The 22,937-nt window shown below is 37.0% G+C and overlaps 1 protein-coding gene across 1 annotated transcript in view; it reads right to left on the reverse strand.

Annotated features, from left to right (window-relative positions):
* Window positions 1–22,937, reverse strand: part of LOC576243 (neurogenic protein mastermind) — a 71,081-nt gene that overhangs the window by 34,274 nt on the left and 13,870 nt on the right. Inside the window, 1 exon segment of the mRNA XM_030974321.1 lies at window positions 15,205–15,291. The gene's annotated coding sequence lies outside the window, so the exon portion shown is untranslated.

The raw sequence follows: 22,937 nt of genomic DNA on the forward strand, positions 1-22,937 counted from the left end.
TGCATAAATTAAAACCCTCTTCACATCCTATGGGACTGGAAACATATGTGCTGGCTAGCCTGAGACAACTCAAGCCTGGAGCACACTCCACGATCTGACTGCGCTCCGGTTATGGAAGAATTTGTGATTGCATTATATGTACATTCAAACATGTAAAATCTTGCTCCCAAAACCTGGAACTCCTATATTTGGGGGCTATTTTCTCTATATTTGTATAGTATTTCCTAGAAAAATAGACTTTTTCCCCTATGAAATATGAAACATAAGTGATGCTAGAATTCTTACTCCATGTACAAGGTATTCATATAATAAATGAATGACTGAACATTTATTTTCTCCATACATCATTTTTTATCACTTTTCTTTAAACTTTTCCTCAGACTTTTCCCCTTAATTTCTAATCTGAAGTAATAAAGAATAAAACTATTTCAACCATGTCAAAATATCAAAATATTCCTTTGATAAAACCACACAGATACAGAGGTGGGTAGCATCCCTTGCAAGTATGGAGGTATTTGCCCCCATTTTCACGATGACAACACAAAACTAAAAACTGCTACCACTGCTGACGTCAATGGCAGTGAGTGAAACTACTGAAGGCAACGGTTAACGTAGCCCTCCAAACATTGACCTCACTGTCGGTATCAAAGCTATTACAAGGCACTCGATCACTTGCCCTGTAGATGCTAAACCCAATGCCAACGAAGCCTTGCAATTGACATTTGAACTACTTCTGCTATTTTTGTAATTTGTGTGGGGAAGAGCCATGCAGGAACCATGAAGCCGTGAAGGATGGTACTCGTACTACAAACAAACGTCTGCTTGACAGTCTTGTGTAATGATATGAAAGTCACTAGGACCGATTTGGTTTCGCCCTGTCTTGAACTAGAACTGAGCATCATTTTTTAAATTTATTTATTGACCTTATTTTGTTAAAATGCATCACTGTACATATAATTTTCCATAATTACCGGTACTATCATATTTCTTCATGAGGTTTTACTTTTAATCTATTTACATGAAGCTTTGTGCTGTCATATTCAATACACATACATGTATATGTACATGTAACTAAAACCCCCAAATCAGCTTTTTGCATTGATTTATTGTACATACAGGTCTGACATCTATTGTACATACCATGTACATCATTTCAAGTTATCAACTGCCACTAGTATTTTGGTAGAATTCTTCTTAACCTAATGCCTCCTGGAACCAATTTGTTCCTGTATTAAACCTATGGGCAACATGAGAATTCAGTAGTCAATAGAGTGGTGGAGTGTGACATCATCAAAATCTAATTTTAGAATTTCTCAATTTTTTCTTCATTTTCCGAAAGAGCATCAAACATAATGTCCAGATGTCGAAAACCAATTGAATATGTTAAGTATTGGCTGAGATATGACCATCTGAATAAATATATGTCCTATGGGAACTCAGTGTTATATGCTCTGGCTCCTAATGGTAAGGAGCCAGAGCATATAACACTGAGTTCCTATAGGCAATCTGGTTTTCGACATCTGGACATTATGTTTGATGCTCTTTCGGAAAATGAAGAAAAAAATGAGAAATTCTAAAAATAGATTTTTATGACGTCACAGCTTTGGTACTCTATGGGTTGAAACACTTACATTAATGACGGCAACCTTTACTGGCAATGAATTAAAAATATTGTTGGGAACTCAAACATACATCCTACACAATTGGGCAGGATATAAACATGTACGATATTAATGACCGACTTCCAAAGACTTCCAAACAAACGTGTGATTATTTCCTGATTAGCAGGAACACATCCTTCCAAGAAGATTTACAAGGATGAACCAACAATGTATGGTTTCATATTTCATTATGTATTCATAAATAATATTCTTGGCCCAATTCTAGAAACTAGGTACTATCAATGTACAAGCATGTTTTGTAACATACATCATAAACTGTCATACAATTAGTCTTCTGATTTGCACAATCACACACACGGTGATCTACCTCAACCAAACGTGGACATCGAATCCAGCGCAGCCTTCAAATCTGCAAACCAAAAATTAAACCAAACAGCATAACCCCTGAATTACACAAATTTATATACTCTCGTCGAGCCCCAAGTTATACTTCCAGTCATAGTTTCCAGCGGACCATTCTGAAGTGATCAACACAATTTACTAGAAAATTCATACAACAAACTGTACTTCACATACCAAAGCTGCACTCTGATCATAATAATAATTACAGCAAAATAGATACTAAAATAAATTTAGACGCAGGAATCCTCCTGCCCTCTCTGTCGACACGGCACGTTATCATGATTACTATCCACGGGAGGCTCAATTAACCGACATTCTCACTCCTCAAGCCAAAACCCATCCCCCTATGTCGTTGCGGCCGCATTTCATTGACACCATTTATTTTCACCTCTCTTGCAGCTCGACGACGTAACGGTCTCTTCACAAATGGAAATTATGTCATCAAGCTGGAAACCTAGAAACCTAATTTCCTCAAAAAGGGAACGATGATCGCTTTCAACAATTGCATAAGTCGCAAATATTGTTGATAGCAGTGGATTGGCTTGGTACTAAATGAATGCGTCATACTATGAATCTTCTTGTTACAGATTTGTTTTTATTTTTGATCGTGTAATTTAAAAAAATTATAATAATTTGAGAAATAACAGAGAGAGAAAGCATGCACACAATCATTCATAAATATTAAAAGATCGTCCAAATTTCATGAAATAAAATCACAACATTTATGAAATGTTGAGAGGATACTTGTTCTGAGGTATCCATTAATATGATGTACAAAGCATATTTACAGGGGCTTCTCACATACAAAATTATTTCATCTATTTTATTAATTGGCCTTTGTTGAATTGCAAGAGATTGAAGATGTTTTAAAGATACAGGGCTGACATGTCCTGTGCTAATATACCTGACAAGTCAAAATGTCTCCATCCAAACAAGTTCAGGTTTGCTTTATTTAGGCCCAGTTCTAAAGCTACTTCTATTTGGTAGGACGATTGCGCAAAGAGATTTTGTTTTCATTACAACTGATTGACAGAAATGTTATTGAAATTGCCATTTTATGTTATCATTACTTATGAGAGCCCTAACAAAGTACAGGTCTAATTGCACTTGAGTATGGATGTCATGTATACACCAACAGATTCGTTTTTGTTTTATGCATGTGGGACACCATACATGTAGTTCCCAGTGGTGCAGAGTTAGTATTACAAGTATGAAGAGGAAGTTAGACTCTGGGTATGGAAGGAAACTAGCTATTTCCGCTCCAAGTGCCAAATCGATAGCCAAAATGAAATAAACACAAAATCCAAGTAATTCTGACAGTTTCCACAAATCCACCCATTTCTCATAATACCACTTTCATTTTCATTAATGCCCTATACTACTATTAAAAGTACAAAAGTTAATGCCCTCCACTATTAAAAAATAAACAGTGCAAATACATGTACTTCTCAAATTATCAATGAAGTATTGAAGGAAATATGCAATGTACCTCTATTAATAATAGATTTTTTCAAGTAATTTAATATACTGAAATAGTAGTTGAAAGGACTCTGGGAAAATTACAGGGCTGACAATTTGCTCTGAATATGATGCATGAAATAATTCTCACTTTTATTTTACCACAAGGACACACTATTACCTTTATTACATTTAAGTTTTTTTTATGATCAGAGAAAAGTATGAGGTAAAAAAGGAAAGGGAAACCAGTACTATAATTTTTTTCTTTCCTATACATGTAAGTACTATAACTGCTATAATTATACCGGTGCGCATGACGATTCATGTAGTTTCAGATTCTGTAAGGTTTCAATGTTGAATCCAAAATACATTCTATCTTTTTTATATTTGAATGTGCCTCCTACATCACCCTCTTGAGACCATCAGTACTATGACAATTTTCTATACCAAGCATTTGCATGTTCATCTGCAATGAAATGCAATGAAATGTATCTGAGGAAGTTCATTTCAGGCCATGAAAGGAAGTGGTTTATTTCCTCCTCCCCTGTGTGGAGCTGTTTATATCATGAGCCAAAGTTACCTTACAGCAAAACAATTTTAAGAGCTTTTCAGTTTTTATTGAAGTAAATTTCAAAAGATGGGTTTGAGAGGTTAGGCCTATTGTATCTGTTCAGATCCAGAAGGGCGTTAACTATGTGTGTACAAAAATATTATTACCGTAATTAACGGTGTATAAACCGCACCTTTTTGCCGGCGAAAAAAATTCAAAGTCGGGGGTGCGGTTTATACACGGTATAAGTTTTGATTTATGCCCCTCCACCTGGCGCTATGCCTGGCAATGTCTCCCAGCTCAGTTATTGATGTGTTGACTCACCACTCGGAAACTAGAAAAACAATCAAATTTGTCTGTCATCTTGGTTTGAAAGTAATCTTTCTGATAGATCTCAATATGTAGTTTATAATAATAATTCCTCCAATTTTTCTTCTATTACACGGTGTACCACAAGGTTCTATCCTAGGTCCTCTGTTTTTTAATTTACATTAATGATCTTACATATTCAGCTGCACCTCGCAGTTAAATGAAAGGCCTTTTTTTTTTCTTTTCTTTTTTAAGGGCGAAAAAGAGGGGTGCGGTCAATACACGTGGGCGGTTTATACACCGTTAATTACGGTAATAATTAAATAAATAAAAAAATTAATGAATAAATCAAAATCAAAATGAGCTGACGCCCTTGTGACTCCAAACAGATGATTTATGAATGTGAACTGGGAAGACAACTGTATATTCCCTTGAAGTATCCCCCGAAACAATTTGTCTTTTACAACTGAACACATTCAAGGATGGTACATGTAGCATTGAAAACTTGAAACCCCCCCAACCCCCCCCCCCCCCCCCCCCCCCCCCCCGAAAGAATATTCCAGTTCATTGCAACAAGAAGATTAAAAGCTTAGGGATACATGTATGTAGGGGTACAGTATATTGTAGCCTACACAGTTGATGAAGGGTAATGGTAGCCTTGAAATAGTACTAATGTAGTAGTGCCAAACCACAGAATGAATTGCCTGGTTTACCCATGTCAGTATAATATGGTTAACGAACTGAGTCAACCGACATGGCAAAACATTTAAAACGTCACAGGCGCCCTCTACTTACAGTAACATGAGGGTTATCATAAATCCAGAAACTTTTGCATTCTCAAAACTTCTGTGAATACATGTTGTCACTTGTAAACAGTTTTGAAATTCCATGCCACAAACTAATTGCCTCGTAAATGTTGGACACAAAAGTCCCTTCCGTAAAAATAGCCATTATTCATGCTTCAAGAAATTTCAGGTCACTAAAAGTTATGATAAATACAGTAGTTATGTAGGCCTACATCTCCAACATAAACTCATTTATTATGGCTTAAATTGGAATAATGATAACACAGCTACCCGTGTGACAACACTACTCCATCTGAAATTCTATGTTTGGGCTTATTTTGAGATGATGTTAACAGAGCTACAGTACCTGTGTAACTTGATGCAATATACAGGATCCATGACATGACCATGAATGCAAGCAAGAAGAGGTGCATGGCAATACAGACACAATATATGTTTAGGATCAAGAAAATAGTGTGAATAATCGTACATGGCGTAGAACATCATTTAGCTACTTTATTTTTAAGCAGCATATCAAATCATTAGCAATTGATTAACCAATATATTTATACACTATAAGGCACCCGGGACACATTGGTGCCCGAAAGTCTGGATCCCCTTAAATTTTGAGGATTTTTTTTTTACATAGGGCTCATTCATACAGACTCTAAAAAGTGTAATATGTGCCCCCCCCCCCTCCCTACAAAAGAATAAGTGTGAAGCTATCCTGCAAGCACAGACTCTAAGGCCAAATTATTAAAAAAAACATAGGAAGGAGGAGGCCCTTTTTTTTTCTTTTCTTTTTTCTTCAAAATGGCTGCTCAAAATGGCCACTCGGTACTTTTTCCCTGACAGTCGGGCTATTTTTCAAGATGGCCGCCGACATTATTTTTTTTTTTTTTAAATCAGATATAGATCCATTTTCGCAGTGTTTTTCATGTTTGTTTTTCTTTAAAAAAAAAAATTAAAAAAAAATTAAAAAAAATAAATAAAAAAATAGGAGGCGGCCCCCAAAAAGGAAGCCGGCGGGGACGCTAAACATGTATATATTTTTTAATGGCCTAATTTGACACTTCACTGCAATTCCTCAATCCTTGAGCAGAGCCTAACTCTGTCAGTTTCTGGATTTGTCAGGAGCTGCTAAAGTACAGAGCCTATATCGTAGTCTCAAATTGCTGACCCCGATACGTACAACCACAGACAAGGGTCGTGTGCCTGCAAACTGGTTAATGTGGAACCCTGATTTATATCACAGCGCTGAAAAGAGCAATGATCACTGCAACAGTGATATCAATTTTGTTCATCTTTTGTCTTTTACTGGGGGGGGGGGGGGGAGATTGTGGATGATAAATTCTGAACAATGCAGAAGCACGCGGAAGGGAGGGTGATATCATCACACGCAGGGAAATGCTTTCTTTATAAAGTGGATGTAGAATCTATAATCAGTCAAACAGAGATAAAGTAAAGCAAATATGTACATATATCATGCATAGATATTCCTACAAGGCTACATCGATGTATTGAACCATGTAACCATGCATAACAAGATAACAGATATTATATATACATCTGTTATCTTTATTCTTATGATGTGCAACTAACTGTATCTTGTTGACTTACATTGTACAGTATATGCTTCGTCACCATGTTTACATTTTTTGTTTTTTTTCATTTAATTTTTTTTTCTTTTTTTTTCTCTCAACTTTTTTCTATTTTTTTGTTGGGGGCGGGGGGGTTCTTAATCTTGCTTGGCATCATCTGTGGTTCTTGTTCTATCATAATGCTTTATATAATAGAGTGTTTTAAGCACTTAACAATTTCATTGACTACTAACCAATTATTATTTTGTGCAGCACTAAGCAACTTTTGAATTAAGCAATGAAATTAAATTAATAAATGTCATCACTATCACTACATTGTAGTAATGATCAAGGACGTTCAGGCAAATATTATAATGAGGCTGGCCCTTTTTTTGCTTGAAATTGTGATAATTAATCCTCCCCTTCACACCACCATCCCAAGGAAAGAAATGAAACTCAGAGAATATGTGTTATGTGGTTATATTGGTTTAGAACCTAAAAAGCCAAAAGGGGCCTTATTTGGCAGGCAATGTAAAGCTTTGCACACCTCAGTAATATTTGTTTATTTATCCAACAATACACATCGCAGCCAGATCGGGGGCTGAATTAAACAATTTCTTTTCAAAATTATTCACATGGTAAAAACATACACTATATAGAATCGTAATTATACAAGTAAACAGTATGCAATTGTAAATCTTTCATGAGTGTATATTACTATTTGTTGTTGTTTACACATGTATTGTACATGTATAATGCATGACTATTTGTTGTATTCAATGGATACTGTAATCTACAAGGACTGTAAAACATTGTACAAGTACTGTAGTTTGATTGACACGGAGCCAAAATGCATGACTAACTCACTAAAAACTGTGATGTGCAACTGTTTTTGTTTCCGCATGTCTTACACTCCTACACTCAATATAGAATATTTAGCATCCGTTAAGAACTATATTTGTGGCTATAATATGACATACATGTACAGTTATGACAAAATGGTTAGCATTGTACTTTATTTATTTCAATATCATTATTTTATTTCATTATTTTGTATTTAGGTAATATCTTTAATTTATATCATTTTTATTGATTTTTTATTTCATTTTATTTTTTACTCTTCATTTTATTCATTCTTCTATTTTTTCCTATCTTTTTGGGGGCTGTTTACCTTCCTTTTGGGGGGCTGTTTACCATGATAGACAGATTTCCAAATGTTGTCTTGTTAAACAAGCCTTTTTGTTCTTTTTTTTTTTATCTAACTAGCCTGAAGTCATGGATAGCTACAAAAAAAAAAGGTGCAAAAGTGCAAAAAAACAACACCAAAAAACAAATGAAATTGGCCGCGAACACAGGCTGATTACTTGAAATCAAGCACTACAGAACTTGTTTGAAATCTACATTGCCAATTTTCCATGTCAGAAATGGTAGCTTTGCTTGCTAAATAACAATTCAATTATTTTGTTTATTTGTTGTATCAAGAAATATCAACAACACACCTACATGTACATGTACATGTTAAGTGTTCATATATATATATATATATATATCATATCATTGTACGGATTCGTCAGTTCATGATTTTGATGCTGGTATTAGCAGTGATTCATGATACCCTACAAGTGTTTGTAAACTATTTTTCTCTCTCTCTCTCCTGATTCCAAATTTTTCAGATTACAGACAGCAGTAATGACCATGAAAGAACAATTAGCAATGACACACAAACTAGGCAGGATTTGCATAGCTGTACAATACAGACTGATCTTAAACCAGTACAAACGGCCTTCACAATCCACACAAATATCCCAAACAAATATGTGGTTTTGGAATGTATCATAAAAACAACTCTGCCAGGAAGTGGCGACATACTATAAGCAGGGAAGCGAAGAAAAGTAGAAATTGGCAGCAACCGTAATACTACTGATTGCCTACATATGTATCTCCTACAAAATACATTCTTTGAAGAAAGAAAAAGGGTTCCGTACTCTGCAATCATGCATTGTATGCAAATTATGAGTAAAATAAAATAAAATTAAGAATACTCCTGGATGCTGATTGATTGACATGCAAGAAAAGGTAACAAATATAACATACACCCTGTAAGTCATGCAGCTAGTGCCAAAACCATCAAGGTTTTCATTTTTATCAAGAAAATCTTCTACTAGTCTTGTCCTAAAACGTTACAACCTTTGTCAGGCTCTTTTGAAAAGTTCTTTAACTTCCTCATATTGTCCTTTTTTTTTTCTCTATTATACAAGAAAGTGGATAAAACTGGATACCAAACAAATCAAAAAGTGAAAGAGATCTTGTAGGAAAGAAAAATTACATAAAAATATAACATGTAGCATTAAAGGTAAAGACCAGTTATGGTCATGCGATTGCATTGTGAAAGAAACGTTGTGGAATCGATCAGAAAAGGTTGATCTTCTAGTATCTAGCATTTGCAAGGTTCTGGAATCATCAAAATGATAAGAAATTTGGCCCATTCTTCGTATAGTTACAAGCACTATACAGAGAAAGATGTATATGGGACTACCCTATATCTCTCACAGACCATGAGAGAAACAAATTTACCAAATATATGAATTAGTAGGCAGTTTCCCGGCAAATTTTTTATCATCATGTATTAGTCAAAACATATTCTTTCACATGATTGGTAATAGTGCTGTAACATCACGGATATCTCCAATTCCGTTTAACCGCCTGTCAAAACCGGACGGTTTTCGGTTAAACGATTTATTATTTAAAAAAAAAAAAAAAAAAAAAAAAAAAAAAAAAAAAAAAAAAAAAAAAAATCGTTTTTTTTTTTTTTTTTTTTTTTTTTTTTTTTTGGCCGTGTGAAAAAGCAGGAAGGTGATTTAACTGAAGGCGCCGATTTGTGCTTGTGAACTAGTCACAAATAATAGTAACAATGTCGTTTTAGAATAATGTGTAAGATCATTAAAGTAAATTAAAAACAGTAGAGGACCTAGGATAGAACCTTGTGGTACACCATGTGTTAAACTTGGATGAATATATATTGAGATCTATTACAAAGATTACTTTCAAACCAAGATGACAGACAAATTGGAGTGTTGTTCTAGTTTCCAAGTGGTAAGTCATCACACCGATTACTGAGTTGGGAGACATTGCCAGGCATAGTGCCAGGTGGAGGGGCATAAATCGAAACTTTAAAAAAAATAAAAAATAAAATAAAAAAAAAAAAAAAAATTATTAAAAAAAAAAAAAAAAAAAAAAAAAAAAACGGGAAAACGAAACCGTCCAATTGAAAACGGAATCCGCCATGGGCGGTCGGATACCGGACGGTTAAACGTTTGACTACAGCACTAATTGGTAATGAGAGCTTCCATTTCATTTTTTGAAATTGGGGCGTTTCCAATACTGGTCTTTACCTTTAACTATTTTCTTTATGTGGTACCACACAAATCAAACAAGGAATGAATGAGACAATGTAATGTATAAGACCAAGGGGGTTGTTTTAAAACCTATTTTGTTAAACCAGAATTTTGTGATACCATACAAATCACATTAGACAGAGAGGGAAAACATATCAAGTATATAGAATCATTTACTTTTTTGTTATTGATAGTTTGAAACCATACAAAGATCGTGTAAGTCAGAGAGAGAGAAAATATATGAGGTGAATTAAACGTTTTCTTATATTTTGTGATACCATACAAATCAAACAAAATCGCCTACATAACGCAATTCAATATGATAAACCAGAACGTCAATGACATAGCGCTCATCCGCATCTCGCAACAACAAATATCGTAAATTTCATGTGGTACACTTTTGAACTGGTCAAAAATAAAAGTTTGATGCCCTGGAAGGGACATAATTTCATTTCGTTTGCATAAAGTACCATAAATAATCAATGCAGCAAAATCTCACAATTCTGTGTAGAAGTTTAGTGTTCCAAATTTAGCTCTACCAGATAAGGCAAACCAAATCAAAATCGTTCAAGAAATGAGGGAAATGAAGTAATTTTTGTTATTTTTGGAATAAATTTGCATAAATTACCATAATTAATTAATGGAGAACAATTTCAAAATTATGTGTAGAAGTTTAGTGTACCAAAGTTAGCTCTATGATATAAAGCAAACCAAATCAAAATTGATAAAGAAATGAAGAAGAAATGAAGGAGAAGAAGCCTTTTTTGTGATTTCGAATAAATTTGCATAATTTAGCATAGATAATGAATTTCACAATTCTGTGTAGAAATTTTAAATCCCCCTCCTAGCCCTATCATATGAAACAATCAGAATCATAATCGGTTGAAAAATAACGAAGAAGGAGCATTTTGAAAATCTTGATGTTGATGCCACAACAAAGTCTAAGTTTGTTGACCTTAAATGACCTTTGACCTTAGCTTAGTGACCTGAAATTCTACTCACATGATTGGGGAGACTTGATTACCCTTTAGTCCAAGTTTCATTGACTAAGGGCGCGTTCATGCTTGATTTTGACGGCCAGAATCAGGCATCTGTTACGCGTTTAGTTTAAAACACGGTTGCGTCTTAGCTCACTTTTGTAGAATCACCGAAAAACGGCGATCACGATCGCCGATCGTAAACTCACAAAAAGATGCGTTTACAATTTGTAAACGCGTTTAAATGGGGTCAACGCACTGACCTCTAGTGGGTCTACGTAGCATGCACAGTGAAGGTTTGCGAATCCAGCTGGAAGACCAATTAAGGCCACACACTGAGAATTGCCTGGGGGAGCCAGAGAAGTAAGCATGAACACTACATCGTGGAACTGCGATCACGATGAGCGTTTACGATGAGCGTTTCAGATCGCTCATTCTGCCTTCAAAATTTAAGCATGAACGCAGCCTAAGAACTTATACTTTCAAAATTATATCAAAAATTCAAAAACTTAACCTAAGGTTAAGTTTTCAATGATGATGCTACAACATAGTCCAAGTCTGTTGACCTGAAATGACCTTTGACCTTGACTTTGTGATCTGAAATTCTACTCACATGATTGGGGATAATACCCTATAGTCAAAGTTTCATTGACTAAGAACTTATACTTTCAAAATTATATCAAAAATTCAAAAACTTAACCTTAGGTTAAGTTTTTGATGTTGACGCCGTTGCCGTCACCGGAAAAGCGGCGCCTATGTCTCGCTTTTTGCTACGCAGGCGAGACAAAAATCAAGCAATCTGAAATAGTTTGTTTCTTCAAGCACAAATTTTCTACATGTAGTTGTATTTTGTTAAAGTAACTATATTTGTACATGTAGGACGAGTATGTATGAGAAACTTTGTTACAGTATATTATGACTCTATGATGCATCATCCAGCTGACTGTGTATATTCTCTTTTCTATTAAACTTCCTCTCTCTCTCCCCCTCTCTTCTGTGCAATTTTAAAGCCCCCCCCCCCCCTTCTCTCGTTCTCCTGTCATGAGGAAATAATAAATTTGTGATGGCAAAATTGTTTCACATTATCAGAGAGTGAAGTTTTGACACAACTGTATGCACTTATGCAGGATATGCTCGGCACCAAAATATAATCCTGAACATGTGATGAATTTTTCTCGGGCAGGGAGATAGGGAGTGAAGAGGAGGAGGAGTAGTTTGCGCAGGCACGATCCCTTGCCAGTTGTTGGGCGTGTAACAGTGTCTGCACGGTGAGACTAGGCTGAGAGCATACTGCATTGAGTGTGTACTGTAGCAGCTGACACGGCCAGCACAAGAGACTGGCAGAGCGAGGCTCTGCTCAAGGCTTTTAGGAATTGTGGTGAAGTGTCAAAGTAGGGTCAAATGATAAGTCTGTGCCAGGAGACTTGATGGGTAGGGTGGAGCAGATAAGAGGGTACATACTGTATGCAAGTGAACAGAGCCAGAAGGACGTTACCTGGTAGCATTGTAAATCTATAGAGTAAGCAACCTTCTACATGTCGCTCTCAATCAGAAGATGATGTTCAAAATAAAGTATGTACAGACTAGTGTATGAAAGTGAATGCAATTGAAAAACAGAATGCCAGGGAGAAGATAAAGAACAGGCAAAAGAGGAAAGAGAAAGAGAAGGAGAAGATAGAGGGGGGGGGGAAGAAAGAAAAAAAAGGGGGTAGTGTATTGCCTCACAAATGGATACCAAGAAAGAAAAAGGAAAGGAAGAGAAAAATGCTGCAAAAAAATAATTAAAAACGAGGGCATAGAAACAGAGGACAGGAGTCACAACAGAAGAAAAAAACGGTACGGAAAGACATTCACAAATGGGACTAAGACGGAGATGCAGTTAAAGGTACAGACAGACAGACAGACTGACTGACTGACATAGAAGATGGGGATACAGAGAGAGGGGGATGAGAATGGAAGAGCGCGATGGAGAACAGATAAGATACCAAGTTTACTCATTTGAGTTTCCTATGATGTTCCAGCTCGACGCATGGTTAACATATCAAAACCGTGTGAATCATCAATTATGCACACAGCATGTGACATCAATTTCAATACAACACATTGGTTGCGTTCTTTGAAGAAGGAAAAAGTCATCTGGTTACAGCCGATAATTCTGTTCAGTATGAACATGGTTTAGTTTCACTTTTATATTAAAGTTTCAAAACACATACTGTACATTATGTGCAGAACTAAGATTCAATTACTTTGACCATCTACATGTAGTTCTAGCCAAATAAGAAGACCTTTCACTTATAGCGTAACTTCTAAATGTAAGGGGTTAATCGATTAAATCTCTTTACAGAAAACAATTGGAAAACAACCATATCTGCACAATTTCTATGACAGATAGGTTAGAAAATGTACAAAACCAACATGTCCTTTGTCATTGTTTAGTACATGTAGGTAGTCGTACCTAACCTACATGTATGGTGTAAGAATATCACAAATGTGTGAAATAGCACACCAGCGCTCCCAAATACAATTAAAGCAGAAGCTAGAAATTGTTGCCAAGTTCAGACCAGACCTTTCTGAGAATTTTAATCTTTTTTCCCCCTCCATCTTCTTACTCTTTTAGCAGCTAACAGACCCTAAACTACACACTGTTGGGAAAAACAACTTTTCGCATTTCTCAGAAGTCACAACTGAATTCTATGGCCATATAGAGTTGACCTCGTATACAACAGATACAAAGTATTGTACCTTGATGGCCTTACACTACAATAAGACTATGCACCTAGCATCTAACATGTTTTCAATATGGAGAAATGTGAATGAGATTTCATGTACTATTACGCTAAAAAGCTAATCGGTCCTTCCAGGGACAATTCTTGGCAACCAGTGAAAAACTGAAATATCATACGTCTGCTACCAAAAATAATAAGCGAGGTGGTTTTTTTTAAATTCATTGTTCATGAAAAGAGGAAGGGGAGGATAATTTGTATGATGTCGATTTTGTACAAGCGGTACCATTTGTTACGATTTTGTTGAATTGCAATATTTGATAGAGAAATCAGACATTAGTTGTGGTTTTTGCACAAGACGTTACATGTAGTACTAGTAGTATCAAGGCCTTACGCTGGCATAAAACTTAGAAAGTTGGAGGGCTCGGAGCAGGAGAAGTACATGTGAGCCTACCCGTATTTCATTTGCAAAATCGTTATAGCGGGTAAACAGGTACTCCACTGAAAAAGTGTCTTGGTACACTGCAGTGTTATAAATAGTGTGTGGTAATTTTCTCACAGTGATATTTTAAATATTTTATTGTGATATTATCAGAGTTCTTTTTTGGTTTACCAAAGCTATTTTGAAGCTTTCCAAAAAAAAAATTCTCATTGCTCCTATATCTTGGGGCTGTTGTTTTGTTGTTGTTGCTGGTACAGGGGTACCAAAAATGGGCCTAGTGTCCAGGAGAGCATTTTAAAGTGATTTGACACATAAGTATGGTGTAATCCAATGAAAGGGTTTTGTACCTGGTTTTAACATGAAGTGTGTTGTCCAAAGTAATGTTGCCATTGTGCTCTAAAGGGCAATTCTAAACAGCCTCAGGGCCATCTTGTAACTAGCTTGATTCGTCTTCAACGCTCATTAATCATCAAGCAAGTGTGTACGCTCAAAGATTGTTTGCACTTGCATGGCTACGTTGTAGGTAAATGTATGCAAGGTTCTGAAAGTGCCTCTAGCAGCCTCACAATACCATCACTTTTTAAGTTTTGTGTATGCCTGATGAAAACAAAAATACTGTACTATATTCATCACAGTGTTCAATGTATGTTTGACTACCAGTACCTTTACACCAATCTGTGTGAAATGAAGAAGGTTATAATTCAATTTTTGATAGTAAATATTGTTTAACAAAATTTGTTGTATACCAGTAACTTCCTTTGTTATGATATACATGTATCATACAACATCATTTAAGTTTCCTTATAGTTAAATTATTTCCTAAATTGTGTGTACATGTACATTGTATTAGAAAGCATGACATTTTTTTAAATTCTTCGTAAGAAAAGGGGGAGGGGGAGTGAATTTAACATGTACATGATGTAGCACCTTGTATTGGTAGGAATGTAATTGGAATGCTTACCGAATTATTCCGGCCACAACATAGTGAAATGAGGGTTGCGCTCAGCTTCCCCGATTATACAGCACTGCTAGCTCCACTCTCAGCAATCTGGAGTCAGGACAGAGATGAGAAAGAGGATGAAGGGGGGGGGAGAGAGGAGGAGAGAGAGGAGGGGAGATAGGAGAGGGAGAGGAGGGGAGAGAGGAGGGGAGAGAGGAGGGGAGAGAGGAGGGGAGATAGGAGAGGGAGAGGAGGGGAGAGAGGAGGGGAGAGAGGAGGGGAGAGAAAAGGATAGGAGGGGAGAGAGGAGGGGGAGAGGAGGAAGGAGGGGGGAGAGAGGAGGGGAGAGAGGAGGGGGAGGGGAGGGGAGGGGAGAGAGAGAGAGAGAGAAGGAGGTGTGAGGGACAGCAGATGCCAGATGAGGAAAGGAGGAGAGAGAAGGGGAGGGGGATAGAAGGGGAGGGGAGGGGATAGAAGGGGAGGGGAGGGGATAGAAGGGGAGGGGAGAGAGGGGGAGGGGAGAAAAGGGGAGTGGGAGAGAAGGGGGGAGAGAAGAGGAGGGAGAGGGGGAGGGGGGAAGAGTGAGGAGGGGGAGGAGGGTGCAGTAAAGTGAAGAGGCAGGAGATGAAGGCCAGAAGGGAAAGAAATATGGAACAACAGAGAAGTGAAAAGGGTCACAGGAGGACAGAGGTGGGAGGAGTGGAAAGATTATTTAACAGTAGATACCAAGAGAGAGAAAGAGAGAGGGGGAGGGCGATGATGGAATGAAGAGGAAGAGCAGGCAGGAAGAGCAAGGACGCAAAGAGAGAGAGAGAGAGAGTACAAACAAGTGATGAGGGGATGGTAGAAATAAGAAAGAAATAGATAAGTCAGGAAATTATTGAAAGCAAAATAGAGTAGAAAAAAGTTTAAGATTCAAAGAAATAGAGAATTGGCATAGAATTCAAAGAGAATTGGCATAGGACAGCAATAGCAGGACATGGATCAAAAAAGGGTATAGGGAAGAAAACAAAAACAAACAGAATATGTTAATGTTAAGATCTCAATGCACATATCAAAACATACAGAATACATGTATCACAACATACAGAATCCCAAGTAAGCTTGAACCCTTGAAGAATTCAATACGATTCCTGGCCTTGACATCTAACTGCAGCGCAATGCACAAGTCAGGGCCTGCATACACTGGCGTAGGGCAAACAAATCCCAAACGACTCGCAAACTATGAGGCCTTGGAAAAAGCCAAATTCCCCCTCGATCTACAGAAACTGTGCACAATCACCATCCTGCGATAGATAACATGAACTACAGTGGCACGCTAACATGATACAGTTATTCACTGATTGTCCGGCTGGCGAGTAACGGCAGCATAGGGCAGTATATCGTTACACAATGGCACAGATAACCCACAGATAAAAATCATAAATATATATGAGCTTGGATATGCAAACACCAGCACAGCACTGTAGCTACCACCAGCACTCCAGCAGCCAAAAAGAGAGAAAATGCTTACATTATTCACAATATCTTCCAACTTGGGTGTCCAGAAGTTGAGGATTATTCCTTAGAGGTAGGCCTACACTGTTGGTAGTGGAACAGTAACAGATTAGGCTGGCTAAATCCACACAAGAGCATGTTCTTTAGAAATGCTGCACTGAGCTGAAGAAGCGCTGCCAGTGAATGTGACTATTTTTCTTTTTTGATAGGGGCTGAAAAGAACAAGCCACCTCCACTGCAGAGAGTGTTGTAAATGATAGCGCATGTAGTCAGTTTACACACAACACAGGCAGAGCAGCGCTAGGCAGTACGATTCTCTGGCTGGCTGGGCTGGCAAACGCTCAACTCTATGAACGCTTTCCCCTTATGAGTCGAGTGTACAGCGTAAATACAAAAGAGCATAGCATAATGTCTGCTTATGCTGTGTGTGTATGTGTGTATAGAGTTTGTGTGTGTGCTGTGTGTGTTCGTACGATATTGGCCATAGTTCGGGGGCAATAGAACGTTCCTGCCATAGATTTGCTTAGTGTGTGTCCTCTATTTTCTTGGCCTGCTCAATATATTTCTGTGGGGGTAGCCAGCCAGCCATGCACGCTTCGCCAGGCTTGCTTGGCTTTTTCTCTTTTTTTCTTCAGAGTTCAGATCCTCGCCTGCCAATCCACGCTTAGCATAGGAAGAGAGCACTGCATGCTCTGTTTCGGACTCTGTACATCTAGTGTAATGCCATGGATTTGGCCTCCCCCTGTAACGTGTTTGAACATGGGGGAGCATAAAACAGGAGCTAGATAAACATTCTTCAACTGTTTCACTAGATCACAAGCCCTGGGAATCATGAGTAATGGGTCAACTGGTTCTGAGTGCTTCTGATTAGAAACATCCCACTAAACTAATCTAGAATGACACTGGTCAGGCATTACACCATTATTATACACACTCATGTCGCTCTGAAGTTAATAGCAGATATTCAATTACTACTTAAACAGCTAGTCGTAAATCTTGCCCACCAGTCAATTTCAAAACAGAGAATCTAGTTCCTGTTCCCAAGCACTTGTAAAAAATATGCAAAACGATACATAGGCCTGTATTCTAAAAATGAGAAGAAAAGTATGTGAAAAAATCCTCTATCAGTTCTGATGAGGGCCTTTAATTGTACGAAACGTGATATAAAATTACAAAAACAAGCTTCTGGTGTAAAATAAAATGGACAATGAGCAAGATATTCCCAATACATAGTTTGAATAATATTTCTAAATATTGTTTGTAAAACTCTGAAATTCACTATCATCGTCCACATCCTTTCCATTCTCACCAACTAATAAGACCAGAGATGTGTTACATTAGACACGTCTCGGATTACACTACAACACTACATTTCTGCCCGGTGAATAAAACTTACCATTGATGGTAACTTTGCCATCAATGGCAACTACCATTGTAACAGGGCTCAACAGCCAATCAAAATCAAGGTTTCCATGGTAGTTACCATCAATGGTCAGTTTCGTGCAAGGGGCCCTGGTCTTTTCATGCTTTTTAAATGTTCATATGTAAGATCACTAAATCAATAATTTGGGCTTCCAATTGATTTGCATTCAAATGAGGTGACTTCATCTGGCATAGAAAAAAGAAACAAGAATAACCCCCTTGAAGGAATACATTTGTTTTCAAATGTTGTTGTTGTTGCAAATAATCAACACCTTTAGAAGAGACAACTTTAACAACATTACCTGCAATAATTGGTCATTGGTAAGAGCAGCCATTATCAAATTTACTCTGATCTTAAGCATTTATGCATAATTTACTTACGCTCAAACTGAAATTTTCCCCGATCTAACATTTAACCAACAGATTTGCATATTATAATTTATGCTAAATAAAAATGAGCAGCAACTTCTTTATATTCATGTTTGGAAAAGCTCCTCTTTATCTTATTGTAGTTTAAATGGATCATGCACTGAGCCTGCTTTAGCAGCTTTATACCCGTTATTGTGTAATCCTCCTTTAGTCAAAGCAAACCTGCTTTAAAGTTAATCCTATTCTTATATTAGAATTAGTGCTTACACCTATTGCCTTTGCCCCTCCTTGCATTACACATACATGTAGTACAGCATGATCTCCGATGGGCACAATGCACGGGTATTGAGTATCAAATGCAGCAATCTAAAAGCTATTGATATTGATCTACATGTACATGGGGCATCATTGGTTTTTATCCACCCCCCCCCCCCCCCCTACCAGTAGAAATGTCACAAGCACACTTCATTAATACTTGGAAAACCTGTACTGACAGCTATTCTATCTTGGTCAGTACTATGGTACTGTCATTTCTGCTCATGAATGGTAATAAACTAATAAACAAAGTTTCCTCAGGTTTATCACTATTAAGTATTCACTTTTAAAGGTAATTCATAAATGATCAATTCAAAAAGTTATTATTATTAATAGCCTCCTGCTGTACCATAAATAATATGAAAAGATGAGGCATTAGCTGCTTCTAATTGTTCTATTTAAAAGTTTACAGTGTCAGATGAAACAAAATAAACAAAATTGCTCTTTCGACTTTCAGGATGAAATAAAATTGCTCTTTGGACTAACAATACATACAATGAAATGCAATCTTGAATATTTTTAATGCAGGTACTATTTTCCTCAAGCTTTAGATGCTTTTATTTCAATTTTCGCTTAAACTGGTGATGGGCTTGCACGAAACATTTTTTTTTTTTGGGGGGGGGGCACTAGGAGAGGGTTGTACATGTACGGGTGCATTTACTGATTGGATTTAGCTGTGATATAAAATCCTATGGTGGTATTCTAAAATATCTTTCATCCCCAGTAAAAGGTCTTTAATTCGTCATAAGTAGCATAAGAGAGAAACCCAATCCCAAAACCTAACCCAAACCCAAACCCAAACCCAAACCAAAATCCATGTTTCGTCAAAGACTTAGGGATAAGGTTAGGATTTGGATAGTGTATAAGGTGGTGTTAATTTTAAGTGAGATTTTAGGTGAGTTTTTAGGTTGGATTTTGGGTTTGGGTTAGAGTAAGGATAACATTTGGTCCAAGGTTGAAGTAAGAAAATTCTGTTGGTACAGAAAAATGACCGGGTAGCAAAAGTCACCTGAGCATGTGTTGGAGAACCCACTGGATATTAATACTGTGTGCAAACATTGTATCAGCATCGGGGAGTGCATATTGCAGGGAATAATATGTGCTTAGTTCTTTCCCAGTACTGGGTAACTAGAATCAACTGGATTGGGCTAATAATATCACTAGTCTCATCCCAAGGCTGAGAGTGTTTAAAGCTTTCCAACATATTTCTGCATAAAAGCAATAAATAAAGGTATCTTGTAAATGATAAGTTTCTGTGGCTAACCCCCCCCCCCCCCCATGCCTCTCTAACTATTTCTCTCGCTACCTCTCTCTCTCTCTCTCTCTCTCTCTCTCTCTATTGTTTGCTATCTCTCTCTCCAGTATTACAAATTTGTATTCCAATGCTTATAGAGACTAAGAAAAGAAGAGAAAACATGTTAAATTCAAACCTTTCGGGAAAATCTGTAGCTAAAATGTACATGTCAATTTTGTGTTTTTAACTTTGGAGCTTTGAAACTATTCTTATCTGTTTGGAAACTAAAGACAAAAAAGTTAAGGGAAAAATATTCAAATGATTTTGTACTTCTTTGTTTTCTGAGGTGTCATAAACACACCGGAGGGGGGGGGGGCAATATAATTACTTTAGAAAGCTTGTTTTTAGACATAAAATATTCATTTCCAGTAGATAAATTGATGTTTTCATCAATGGGTGGTTGTTTTAGAATAGCCAAAACACCCAAAGACCTGGATTATCTGTGATTTTGGCTGGATCTATTAATACCGTAATTACTTCCACATAATTTATACCGAGAATCTGTATTACTCTGGGTACACTTTGAGTTGCAAATGCATGTAGTGTTTTATCTGTAAAAGAAAGAAAACACATAAAGCTCTCTATAAATAAAATTTGTACAAGTCTAATCCTATCACAGTGTGATTTTCCACATGAAATTGAGATTGATTTTCACAATCATAACTTTTTCAAACTGGAAAGAAATATATATGAAGAAAGGGATTCTGACTTTTTTCAGATAATTCCTTTTACATGATTTTAACAATGAACTATAACTTTCCAGCACTGGAATGTACATTGCACTAGGATGCGGATTGTGAATGTTCCTGTATACGGTTAGCAACCGTCAACCATTCTTCAACTATTGTCAAACACGCCAATAAAACCTAACAACCATTCAAAGAAGGGGCGCCCACGAGCATCCCAAAGAAAAGGAGAGGTAGCTAGGGGAAAAAAATAAGGGTCGGCTCCACAGCGCTTAACGGAGTATCATACAAAAAGTTAGTGAACCTGTGCACAAGATAAAATTCATGACAATTGCTGTACCGGCCATACAAAAGAACAGTAGACTTGGCAACAGTTCACTTTGATATTGGCGACGCTATGCAGATACAATTGCCAGACAACGACAATGGAGATTTTCAAAATCCAACTCGACTTTTTTCTTTCTCTTTTTCCACGCTTCTGTTTACTACACTTGCTTATAGTTATATCATAACATTTTGAAGGTATTTGCTTAAATCACAGATCTTTATGATCAGATTGATGAAAAAACTCCCCTCCCCATATCAATAAAAAGGAAAATCAACTGTTCTCTTGATGCTTGAGTGGAAAGGGTAACAGTATGTGAGAGGTTCATGCAGAGGTTAAGTTTTTGGAATGATAAATGTTGAAAGAAAATTTAAGAAAAAAATCTCAATGCGCGGATGCATACCGGCAGTGGGATTGACACAGTAAAATAGCAAAAACCAAAGCAAAAATACACCACCCTTTAATCAAACTGACCCCTTTACTCAGTCTTTGCTGCGAAAGTCATCACAAAATGATGAGATATAAATATGACCCATAATATTCATAACGCATGTAGTAAGAATTGAGAGGAAAAAATAGCAGTTCCTTACACTCCCAAAACTAACGACAACCAAAGCAAAAATACACCACTCCTTTATCTAACTGAACCCCTTTATTCAGTTGATCTTTGCTGCGAAAGTCATTACAAAATGATGAGATATAAATATGACCTATAATATTCATAACAGCACTGTAAGAAATAAGAGAAAAATAGCAGTTCCTTACACTCACTCGCGGGGTTAATTGGAGATGCCAAAGCAAGGCGAACCTTACTGGAATGTACACAAAGGCTTACAATACTTTGACCTCCCCATCCATCCATACATGTAGGACTGACTGTGTACACACTCAGGCCTGCTAAACAGCTGTTGTGGTGGTGAAAACTGGGCTAACACTATTCAGATGACTGTAAAACCCCCCTCCTGATACCCCGTAGTCTCGGAGCTCTGAGCGTTTTGACGTCGGGAACGTGAAAACTGGGCTAAATGCCATTGGACTTCTCATACAAGGGAGGTGGCATTTTGGGCCTCACCAAAAACGAATTAATATATTGCACTATGTTTTGAGCCTAGTCCAATTCAGACTACCAGGATTCATCACATACAATACAATTAATTTTCCCCAGTCTGAACGTGGTATAAAGAAACGGCGCATAACAAAACATCACATAACAAAACTTCATAATTATACAGAAACGTCATATAACAAAACGTCATATAACAAAAAGCCATATTAAGAAGCGTCATATAACGAAACATCATATAACGAAACGTCATATACCGTAATGTCATATACCGTAATGTCATATACCAAAATGGCACATAACAAAACATCATATACCTTAACGTCATATACCGGACCGCCATATAACAAAATGCCATATAACAAAATGCCATATAACAAAACGTCATTTACCGAAATGTCGTATAGCAAAATGCAAACAAAAATTATGAAAATTGTAAAACCGGCCAGGACTTACTGCAGTGAGCTTGCACTCAACACCTGTCATGTCAATTGATTATCTTCAAATTTGTTTCTTATATGTTTTTTCTTTATTTGTTTTGCTAGTCTATATGCTCCTTCACCTATACCATGAATCTTTTAACAGTGTTTCTTTAAACAATGTTTCTTTATGCAAGTTTCATATAAATTTCCTTCCGTCTGATGAGGCTGCGGCAAGGGGTTGTGCATACACACATATATAAATATGCCCTCCTCATAATATTATGGCAAAATGCTGGTTGCAAGCACATTGATATTAAAGACCTCCACATCAAACCAATGGTCATATCACCATCTATAGGAT

The sequence above is a fragment of the Strongylocentrotus purpuratus genome, unplaced genomic scaffold (genome assembly GCF_000002235.5).
Source record: "Strongylocentrotus purpuratus isolate Spur 01 unplaced genomic scaffold, Spur_5.0 spur5_scaffold_7, whole genome shotgun sequence".
Taxonomy (NCBI): Eukaryota; Metazoa; Echinodermata; class Echinoidea; order Camarodonta; family Strongylocentrotidae; genus Strongylocentrotus; species Strongylocentrotus purpuratus.